We start from the raw sequence: 12,430 nt of genomic DNA on the forward strand, positions 1-12,430 counted from the left end.
GCCAGAAAGTTGCACCAGTGAGGGTACAGAGGAGATTTACCACGATATTGCGCTGGAGAGGGAACAGATGAAATTTACAGAATGTTGCACTGTAGAGGGTACCTTGAAGATCTACCAGGATGCTACACTGGAGAGGGTACAGAGCAGTTTTAACTTGCTATTGTACTAGAGAGGGTGCCGAGGAGATTTACCTGGATGTTGGACTGGAGAGGGTAAGTGGAGATTTACCAGCAAGTTGCAATGGAGAGGATACAGAGGAGATTTACTATCATGTTGCAATAGAGGGGGTACAGAGGAGTTATACCAGGATTATGCTCTAGAGAGGGTGCAGTGGAGATTTAGCAGAATGTTGCACTGGAGAGGATACAGAGAAGATATACCAGGACTTTGCACTAGAGAGGGTACAGAGGAGATTTATCAGGATGTTGCACTAGCGAGGGTACAGAGGAGACTTACCAGGATGTTGCACAGGAGAGCGTACAGAGTAGATTTACCACGATGTTACACTGGAGGGGGTACGGAGGAGATTTACCAGGATGTTGCACCAGAGAGGATACAGACGCGATTTACCAGGATGTGGCCCTGGAATGGTACAGAGCAGATTTACCAAAATATTGCACTCGTGAGGGTGCAAATGACATTTAAAGGATTTTGCACCGGCGAAGGTACAGAAGAGATTTAACAGAATGTTGAACTGCAGAGATTGCAGAGTAGATTTACCAGAAAGTTGCACTGGAGAGAGTACAGAGGAGATTTACAACGATGTTGCACTGCAGATTCTGCAGAGGAGACTTACCAGGATGATGCACTCTAGAGAGTAGAGGGGAGTTTTACCAGAATATTGCACTAGAGATGGTACAGTTGAGATTTACCAGGATGTTGCACTGCAGAGGGAAAACGGGAGATTTACAAGCATGTTGCTCTAGAGAGAGTATAGAGAGGAGATTTACCAGGATGTTGCACTAGAGATGATGCAGTTGAGATTTATTAGGATGTGGCCATGGGAGGGTACGGAAGAGATTCGTCATAAAATTCCACAATACAGAGTTCGGAGGTGATTTGCAAGAATGTTGCACCAGTGAGGGTACAGAGGAGATTTACCACGATATTGTACTAGAGATGGAGCAGAGGAGTTTTACCAGGATGTTGCACTGGAGAGGGTACCGAGGAGATTTACCAGGATGTTGCACTAGAGTGGGTACAGAGAAGATTTCCCAGGATTTTGCACTAGAGAGGATAGAGAGGAGATTTTCCAGGTAAATGCTCTAGAGAGGTTGCTGTGCAGATTTACCAGGATGTTGCACTGCAGAGGGTACAGTGGATATTTACCAGGATGTTGCTCTAGAGAGGGTACAGAGGAGAATTCCCAGGATGTTGCTCTAGAGAAGGTGCAGTGGAGACTTACTAGGATGTTGCACTGGAAGGAAAAAGATGAGATTTACCAGCATGGTGCACTAGAGAGGGTACAAAGGAGATATACCATGATTTTGCACTAGATAGAGTACAGTGGACAATTACCAGGAAGTTGCTCTAGAGAGGGTACAGTGGAGATTTACCAGCAAGTTGCAATGGAGAGGATTCAGAGGAGATTTACTATCATGCTGCACTAGGGGGGGTACATAGGAGTTATACCAGGATTTTGCTGTAGAGAGGGTGCAGTGGAGATTTAGCAGAATGTTGCACTGGAAACGATACAGAGGAGATATACCAGGACTTTGCACTAGAGAGGGTACAGAGGAGATTTATCAGGATGTTGCACTAGCGACGGTACAGAGGAGATTTACCAGCATGTTGCACAGGAGAGCGTACAGAGTAGATTTACCACGATGTTACACTAGAGGGGGTACGGAGGAGATTTACCAGTATGTTTCTCCAAGAGGATACAGACGCGATTTACTAGGATGTGGCCCTGGAAGGGTACAGAGGAGATTTACCAAAATATTGCACTCGTGAGGGTACAGAGGAAATTTGCAAGGATAATGCAGAGATGTTACAACGGAGATTTACCAGGGTGTTGTAGGGACAGGGTGCAAATGACTTTTAAAGGATGTTGCACTGGCGAAGGTAGAGAGGAGTTTTAACAGGATGTTGCACTGCAGAGATTGCAGAAGAGATTTACCAGGATGTTGCACTGGAGAAGGTACAGAGTAGATTTACCACGATGTTGCACTGCAGATGCTGCACAGGAGACTTACCAGGATGTTGCACTGTAGAGGATAGAGGGGAGTTTTACCAGAATATTGCACTGGAGATGGTACAGATGAGATTTACCAGGATGTTGCACTGCAGAGCAAAAAGGGGCGATTTACAAGAATGTTGCTCTAGAGAGAGTACAGAGGAGATGTACCAAGATGATGCACTAGAGATGATACAGAGGAGATTTATTAAGATGTGGCCCTGGGAGGGCACAGATGAGATTCAACATAAAGTTCCACAAGACACAGTTCAGAGGAGATTTGCAAGAATGTTGCACCAGTGAGTGTACAGAGGAGATTTACCGCGATTTTGAGCTGGAGAGAGAACAGATGAGATTTACAGAATGTTGCACTGTAGAGGGTACCATGAAAATTTATCAGGATGTTACACTTGAGAGAGTACAGAGCAATTTTAACATGATATTGTACTAGAGAGTGTGCAGAGGAGAATTACCAGGATGTTGCACTAGAGAGGGTACAGAGAAGATTTCCCAGGATTTTGTACTAGAGAGCATACATATGAGATTTACCAACATGTTGCACTAGAGAGAGTACAGAGGAGATATACCAGGATTTTGTATTAGAGAGTGTAGAGACGATATTTTCCAGGTTGATGCGTCACAGAGGGTGCAGTGGAGATTTACCAGGATGTTGCACTGGAGAGGGTACAGAGGAGATTTACCAGGATATTGTTCTAGAGAGGGTAAAGAGTAGATTTCCCTGGATGTTGCTCTAGAGATGGTGTAGTTGAGACTTACCAGGATTTTGAACTGGAAGGATACAGAGGTGATTTACCAGCATGTTGCAACAGAGACGGTACAGATGAGATATACCAGGATTTTGCACTAGACACGGTAAAGAGGAGATTTACCAGGATGTTGCACTAGCGAGGGTACAGAGGAGATTTCACAGGATGTTGCTCTAGAGAGGATACAGAGGAGAATTACCAGCATGCTGCACTAGAGAGGGTACAGAGGAGATATACCAGGACTTTGCACTAGAGAGGGTACAGAAGAGGTTTATCAGGATGTTGCAATAGCGAGGGTCTAGAGGAGATTTACCAGGATGTTGCACTGGAGAGTGTACAGAGTTGATTGACCACGATGTTACACTGGAGAGGGTACAGATGAGATTTACTTGGATGTTGCACTAGAGAGGATACAAACGCGATTTACTAGGATGTGGTCCTGGGAGCGTACAGAGGAGATTCACCAGAATGTTCAACCAGGTAGGGTACAGAGGAGATTTACCAAAATATTGCACTAGTGAGGGTACAGAGGAAATTTAACAGGATATTGCAGAGATTTTACAACGAAGATTTACCAGGGTGTTGTAGTTACAGAGTGCAAATGGCATTTAAAAAATGTTGCCTTGGCGAAGTTACAGAGGAGATTTAACAGAATGTTGCACTGCAGAGATTGCAGAGGAGATTTACCAGGATGTTGCACTGGAGAGGGTACAGAGTAGATTTACCACGATGTTGCACTGCAGATTCTGCAGAGGAGACTTAACAGGATGATGCACTGGAATGATACAGAGGAGATTTAACAGCAGGTTCCAACAGAGACGGTACATAGGAGATATACCAGGATTTTGTACTAGACACGGTAGAAAGGAGATTTACCAGGATGTTACACTAACGAGGGCACAGAGTAAATTTACCAGGATTTTGCAGTGGAGAGCGTACATAGTAGATTTACCACGATGTTACACTGGAGAGTGTACATAAGTTATTTAACAGGACTTTGCACTAGATAGGGTGCAGAGGAGATTTACCAGGACGTTGCACTAGAGATGATACAGAGATGATTTATTAGGATGTGGCCCTGGGAGGGTGCAGAAGAGATTCAACATAAACTACCACAAGATAGGGTTCAGAGGAGATTTACCAGAATTTTACACCAGTGAGTGTATAGAGGAGATTTACCACGATGTCGTGCTGGAGATAGAAGAGTGGAGAGTTACAGAATGTTTCACTCTAGAGGGTACCATGAAGATTTACCAGGATGTTACACTGGAAAGAGTATAGAGCAGTTTTAACATGATATTGTACTCGAGATGGTGCAGAGGAAATTGACCAGCAGGTTGCACTGGAGAGGGTGCAGAGGAGATTTACCAGGATGTTGTACTAGAGAGGGTACAGAGGAGATTTCCCAGGATGTTGTACTAGAGAGGATAGAGAGTAGATTTAGCAGGTTGTTGCCCTGGCACTATAGACCGTACAGAGGAGATTTAGCAGGATGTTGCACTAGAAGCGGTACAGAGGATATTTAGCAGGATATTGCACTAGAGAGGATACAAAGGAGATTTTCAAGAATGTCCCACTAGAGAGGTACAGAGGAGATTTACGAGCATTTTGCACTGTAGACATTACAGAGAGATTACCAGGATGTTGCACTGGAGAGGGTACAGAGGAGATTTATCAGGATGTTGAATTAGATAGGGTACAGAGGAGATTTCCCAGGATGTTGCACTAGAGAGGGTGCAGTGGAGATTTACCAGGATGTTGTACTAGAGAGGGTACATTGGAGATTTACCACCATGTTGCTCTAGAGAGGGTACAGAGGAGATATACCAGGTTGATGCCCTAGAGAGTGTGCAGTGGAGATTTTCCAGGATGTTGCTCTAGAGAGGGTGCAGTGGAGATTTCCCAGAATGTTGCTCTAGAGAGTGTACAGTGGAGATTTACCAGGATATTGCACTAGAGAGTGTACAGAGGAGATTTTCCAGGTTGATGCTCTAGAGAGGGTGCAGTGGAGATTTACCAAGATGTTGCACTGGATTGGGTAATGAGGAGATTTACCAGGATGTTGCACTAGAAAGGGTAGTGAAAGAGATTTCCAAGGGTGTTGCTCTAGAGAGCGTGCAGTGGAGAATTACCATAATGTTGCACTGGACAGGATACAGAGGAGATTTACCAGCATGTTGCACTAGAGAGGATACAGAAGATATATACCAGGTTTTGCACTAGAGATGGTACAAGGAGATTTACCAGGATGTTGCACTAACAAGGGTACAGAGGAGTTTAACCAGGATGTTGCTCTGGAGAGCGTACAGAGTAGATTTACCACGATGTTACACTGGGGAGTGTTTGTAAGGGATTGAAAAGGACGTTGCACTAGAGACGGTGCAGAGGCGATTTACCAGGTTGTTGCACTGCAGAGGGTACAGAGGATATTTGCTAGGATGTCACACTAGAGAACGTACAGAGGAGATTTACCAGGATGTTGCACCAGAGAGGATACAGTCGCGATTTACTACGATGTGGCCCTGGCAGGGTACAGAGGAGATTCATCAGAATGTTCCACCAGACAGTGTACAGAGGAGATTTACCAAAATGTTGCACTAGTGAGGGTACATAGGAAATTTACCAGGATATTGCAGAAATGTTACAACGGAGATTTACCAGGGTCTTGTAGTGAGGGGGTGCAAATGACATTGAAACGGATGTTGCACTGGCGAAGGTACAGAGGAGATTTAACAGAATGTTGCACTGCAGAGATTACAGAGGAGATTTACCAGGATGTTGCACTGGATAGGGTACAGAGTAGATTTACCACGATGTTGCACTGCAGATTCTGCAGAGGAGACTTAACAGGATGATGCACTGGAATGATACAGAGGAGATTTAACAGCAGGTTGCAACAGAGACGGTACATAGGAGATATACCAGGATTTTGTACTAGACACGGTAGAGAGGAGATTTACCAGGATGTTACACTAACGAGGGCACAGAGTAAATTTACCAGGATTTTGCAGTGGAGAGCGTACAGAGTAGATTTACCACGATGTTACACTGGAGAGTGTACATAAGTTATTTAACAGGACTTTGCACTAGAGAGGGTGCAGAGGAGATTTACCAGGACGTTGCACTAGAGATGATACAGAGAAGATTTATTAGGATGTGGCCCAGGGATGGTGCAGAAGAGATTCAACATAAACTACCACAAGATAGGGTTCAGAGGAGATTTAGCAGAATTTTACACCAGTGAGTGTATAGAGGAGATTTACCACGATGTTGTGCTGGAGAGGGAAGAGTGGAGAGTTACAGAATGTTTCACTGTAGAGGGTACCATGAAGATTTACCAGGATGTTACACTGGAAAGAGTATAGATCAGTTTTAACATGATATTGTACTCGAGATGGTGCAGAGGAGATTGACCAGCAGTTTGCACTGGAGAGGGTGCAGAGGAGATTTACCAGGATGTTGTACTAGAGAGGGTACAGAGGAGATTTCCCAGGATGTTGTACTAGAGATGATAGAGAGGAGATTTAGCAGGTTGTTGCCCTGGCACTATAGACAGTACAGAGGAGATTTAGCAGGATGTTGCACTAGAAGCGGTACAGAGTATATTTAGCAGGATATTGCACTAGAGAGGATACAAAGGAGATTTTCCAGAATGTTCCTCTAGAGAGGTACAGAGGAGATTTACGAGCATTTTGCACTGTAGACATTACAGAGAGATTACCAGGATGTTGCACGGGAGAGGGTACAGAGGGGATTTATCAGGATGTTGAATTAGATAGGGTACAGAAGAGATTTCCCAGGATGTTGCACTAGAGAGGGTGCAGTGGAGATTTACCAGGATATTGTACTAGAGAGGGTACAGTGGAGATTTACCACCATGTTGCTCTAGAGAGGGAACAGAGGAGATAAACCAGGTTGATGCTCTAGAGAGGGTGCAGTGGAGATTTACCAAGATGTTGCACTGGAGTGGGTAATGAGGAGATTTACCAGGATGTTGCACTAGAGAGGGTAGTGAAAGAGATTTCCAAGGGTGTTGCTCTAGAGAGCGTGCAGTGGAGATTTACCATAATGTTGCACTGGACAGGATACAGAGGAGATTTTCCAGCATGTTGCACTAGAGAGGATACAGAAGAGATATACCAGGATTTCGCACTAGAGATGGTACATGGAGATTTACCAGGATATTGCACTAACAAGGGTACAGAGGAGTTTAACCAGGATGTTGCTCTGGAGAGCGTACAGAGTAGATTTACCAAGATGTTACACTGGGGAGTGTGTATAAGGGATTGAAAAGGACGTTGCACTAGAGACGGTGCAGAGGCGATTTACCAGGTTGTTGCATGCAGAGGGTACAGAGGATATTTACCAGGATGTTACACTAGAGAAGGTACAGAGGAGATTTACCAGGATGTTGCACCAGAGAGGATACAGACGCGATTTACTACGATGTGGCCCTGGCAGGGTACAGAGGAGATTCATCAGAATGTTCCACCAGACAGTGTACAGAGGAGATTTACCAAAATGTTGCACTAGTGAGTGTACAGAGGAAATTTACCAGGTTATTGCAGAAATGTTACAACGGAGATTTACCAGGATCTTGTAGTGAGGGGGTGCAAATGACATTGAAACGGATGTTGCACTGGCGAAGGTACAGAGGAGATTTAACAGAATGTTGCACTGCAGATACTACAGAGGAGATTTACCAGGATGTTGCACTGGAGAGGGTACAGAGGGGATTTAGCACGATGTTGCACTGTAGATTCTACAGAGGAGTCATACCAGGATGGCGCACTGTAGAGAGTAGAGGTTGCACTAGAGATGGTACGGAGGAGATTTACCAGGATGTTGCACTGCAATGGGTAAAGAGGAGATTTACAAGAATGTTGCTCTAGAGAGGGTACAGAGGAGATTTACCAGGATGTTGCACTTGAGATGATACAGAGGAGATTTATTAGGATGTGGCCCTGTGAGGGTACAGAAGAGATTCAACATAAAGTTCCGCAAGACAGGATACAGAGGCGATTCATCAGAATGTTGCACCAATGAGGGTACAGAGGAGATTTACCACGATATTGCGCTGGAGAGTGAACAGATGAGTTTTACAGAATGTTGCACTGTAGTGGGTACCATGAAGATTTACCAGGATGTTACACTGGAGAGGGTACAGAGCAGTTTTAACATGATATTGTACTAGAGAGGGTGCAGAGGTGATTTACCAGCATGTTGCACTGCAGAGGGTAGAGACGAGATTTACCAGGATGTTACACTAGAGAGGGTACAGTTGAGATTTCCCAGGATGTTGCTCTAGAGAAGGTGCAGTGGAGATTTACCAGAATGTTGCACTGGAGAGAATACAGAGGAGATTTACCGGCATGTTGAACTAGAGAGGGTACAGAGGAGATATACCAGTAGTTTGCACTAGAGAGGGAACAGGGGAGATTATCCAGGTTGATGCTCTAGAGACGGTGCAGTCGAGTTATACCAGGATTTTGCACTAGAGAGGTTACAGAGGAGATTTACCAGGGTGTTGTACTAGCGAGGGGTTCGGAGGAGATTTACCAGGATGTTGCACTAGAAAGGGTACAGAGGAGAATTCCCAGGATGTTGCTCTAGAGAGAGTGCAGTGGAGATTTACCAGGATTTTGCACTAGAGAGGGTACAGAGGTGATTTACCAGGATGTTGTACTAGCGAGGGGTTCGGAGGAGATTTACCAGGATGTTGCACTGGAGAGCGTACAGAGTCGATTTATGACGATGTTACACTGGAGAATGTACATAAGGGATTTAACAGGACTTTGCACTATAAAGGATGCAGAGGCGATTTACGAGGATGTTGCACTGGATGTGAACAGAGGAGTTTTACCAGGATGTTACACTGGAGAGGGTACAGAGTAGATTTACAACGATGTTGAACAGCAGATTCTACAGAGGAGACATACCAGGATGAGGCACTGTAGAGAGTAGAGGGGAGTTTACAAAGATGGAACAGCAGAGAGGGTACAGAGGAGATTTACCAGTATTTTACACTGGAAAAGGTAGAGAGGAGATTTGGCAGGTTGTTGTAATGGCGGGGCTAGAGAGGAGATTTAACAGGATGTTGCAGTGGAGAGGGGTTGCAGAGGAGAATAACCAGGCTGTTGCACTGGAGAGTGTACAGAGGAGATTTACCTGGTCATTGCTAAAGAGGGTATAGAAGAGTTTTACCAGGATGTTACACTAGAGACGGTACAGAGGAGATTTAGCAGGATGTTGCACTAGAGGGGATACAGAGGAGATTTAGCAGAGTGTTGCTCTAGAAAGGGTGCAGTGAAGATTTACCAGGATGTTGCACTGGAAAGGATACAGAGGACATTTCCCAGCATGTTGCACTAGAGAGGGTACAGAGGAGATATACCAGGATTTTGCACTAGAGATGGTACAGAAAAGATTTACCAGGATGTTGCACTAGAGAGGGTACAGAGGAGATTTCCCAGGATGTTGCTCTAGAGAGGGCGCAGTGGAGATTTACCAGGATTTTGCAGTTGATTGGGTACAGAGGAGATTTACCAGGATGTTGTACTAGCGAGGGTACAGAGGTGATTTACCAGGATGTTGCTCTTGAAAGCATACAGAGTAGACTTACCACGATGTTACACCGGAGAGGGTACATAAGGGATTTAACAGGACTTAGCACTATAAATAGTGCGGAGGCGATTTACCAGGATGTTGCACTGGATGTGCACAGAGGAGTTTTACCAGGATGTTACACTGGAGAGAGGGTGCAGTGGAGATTTACCAGGATGTTGCACTGGAGAGGAAACAGAGGAGATTTACCAGCATGTTGCACTAAAGATGGTACTGAGGAGATGTACAAGGATTTTGCACTAGAGAGGGTACAGAGGACATTTACCAGGTAGTTGCACTAGCGAGGGTACAGAGGAGATATATTAGGATGTTGCACTGGAGAACGTATAGACTACATTTTCCACGATGTTACACTGGAGAGGGTATATAGGGGTTTTAACATGACTTTGCACTAGAGAGGGTGCAGGGGCGATTTACCAGGATATAGCACTGAATGTGTACAGAGGAGTTTTACAAGGATGTTACACTGGAGAGCGTACCGAGGAGAATTACCAGGATGTTGCACTGGAGAGGGTACAGAGGAGATTTACCATGATGTCACTCTGCAGATTCTACGGAGGAGATTTAGCAGGATGATGCACTCTAGAGTTTACAAGGGAGATTTACCAGAATATTGCACTAGAGAGGGTAAAGAGGAGATTTAACAGGATGTTGCACTGCAGAGGGGAAAATTGAGATTTACAAGAATGTTACCCTGGAGAGGGTAGAGAGGAGATGTAGCAGGTTGTTGCAATGGCGTAGGTATTGAGGAGATTTAACAGGATTTTGCAGGGGAGAGGTTATAGAGGAGATTTAACAGGATATTGCACAGGGTTGCGTACAGAGGATATTTATCAGGATATTTCACTAGAGAGGATACAGAGAATATTTACCAGGATGTTGGACCGGAGAGGATAGAGAGGACATTTACCAGGATGTTGCAGCAAGAGCGTGCAGAGGAGGTTTACCAGGATGTTGGACTGGAGAGGATACAGAAGAGATTTACCATCATGTTGCATTAGAGAGGGTACAGAGGGGATTTACCAGGATGTTGCACTAGAGAGGGTGCATAGATGATTTAACAGAATGTTGCACTGGAGAGGATACCGTGAAGATTTACCAAGATGGTACACTGGAGAGGGTACAGAGCAGTTTTAACATGATGTTGCACTAGCGAGTGTGCAGAACAGATTTACCAGGATGTTGCACTGGAGAGGGTACCGTGAAGATTTACCTAGATAATACACTGGAGAGGGTACAGAGCAGTTTTAACATGATGTTGCACTAGAGAGGGTGCAGAACAGATTTACCAGGATGTTGCACTGCAGAGGGTACATGCAGATTTACAAGAATGTTGCACTGAAGGGAGTACAGAGGAGATTTACCAGGATGTTGCACTGGAGAGGGTACAGCAGAGATTTACCACGATGTTGCTCTGGAGAGGGTACAGAGGGGATTTACCACGGGATGTGGCTCTGTAGAGAGTAGGGGAGATTTACCAGAATATTGCACTAGAGAGGTTACAGAGGAGATTTACCAAGATGTTGCACTAGAGAGAATGCAGATGAAATTTACCAGGATGTTGCACTGAATGAGCTTTTACACTGGAGATGGTGTAGAGGAGTTTTAACAGGATATTGCACTATCGAGGGTGCAGAGGAGATTTGCCAGCATATTGCACTGCAGAGTGTAGAAAAGACATTTACAAATATGCTGCACTAGAGAGGGTACAGAGGAGATTTACCAGGATGTCGCACTGCAGAGGGAACTGAAGAGATTTACTAGGATGTTACACTAGAGAGAGTAGAGAGTAGATTTAGAAGGTTGTTGCACTGTCGAGTGTGCAGAGGAGATTCAACACAATGTTGAAGTGGAGAGGTTGCAGAGGAGATTTACCAGCATGTTGCACTGGAGAGGGAGCAGAGGAGATTTAAAAGGATTTTCCACTTGAGAGGATATAGAGAAGATTTACCAGGATGTTGCACTGGAGAGTTTACAGTGAGATGTACCAGGAAGTTACACCGAGAGCGTGCAGAGGAGATTTACCAGGGTGTTCGATTGGAGAGGGTGCAGAGGAGATTTACTTGGCTGTTGAACAGCAGTGGCTAGAGAGTAGATTTACCAGTATCTTGAACTAGTGAGTGTACAGAGGAAATTTACTAGTTCATTGCACGACAGAGGGTACAAAGGAGTTTTACCAGCATTTTACACTGCTGAGATAGCAGAGGAGATTTACCAGGATGTTGCACTGGAGAGGGTACAGAGGAGATTTGCCAGGATGTTGCACTAGAGAGATTACAGAGGAGATTTAACTGAATGTTGCACTAGAGTGCGTACAGATGAGATTTACCAGGATGTTCCACTAGAGAGGATACAGCGAAGATTTACCAGGATGTTGCACTGGAGAGGGTACAGAGGAGATTTCCCTGGTTATTGAGCTGCAGAGGGTACAGACGAGTTTTACCAGGATGTTACACTAGAGAGGGTACAGTGGAGGTTTACCAGGATCGTGAACTTGAGAGGATTCAAGTGGATTTAGCAGGATATTGTACTGGAGAGGGTACAAAGGAGAATTACCAGGATGTTGCAGCGAGTGGGTTGCAAACGATATTTAAAAGGATGTTGCACTGTCGAAGGTCTAGAGGAGATTTAACAGGACATTGCGCTATTGAGGATGCAGAGGAGATTTACGAGGTAGTTGCACGGGAGTGGTTGCAGAGGAGATTTATAAGCATATTGCTCTGGACAGGGCAGATATAGTATGATCTGCTACTAGAGAAGCTGCAACGGAGACTTAATAAGATGTTGTACTGGAGATGGTATATAGTTGATTTACCACGATGTTGCACCGGAGCAGGTAAAGTGGAGATTTACCAGCATGTTG

This window comes from Pristiophorus japonicus, chromosome Y, assembly GCF_044704955.1.
Source record: "Pristiophorus japonicus isolate sPriJap1 chromosome Y, sPriJap1.hap1, whole genome shotgun sequence".
NCBI lineage: Eukaryota > Metazoa > Chordata > Chondrichthyes > Pristiophoridae > Pristiophorus > Pristiophorus japonicus.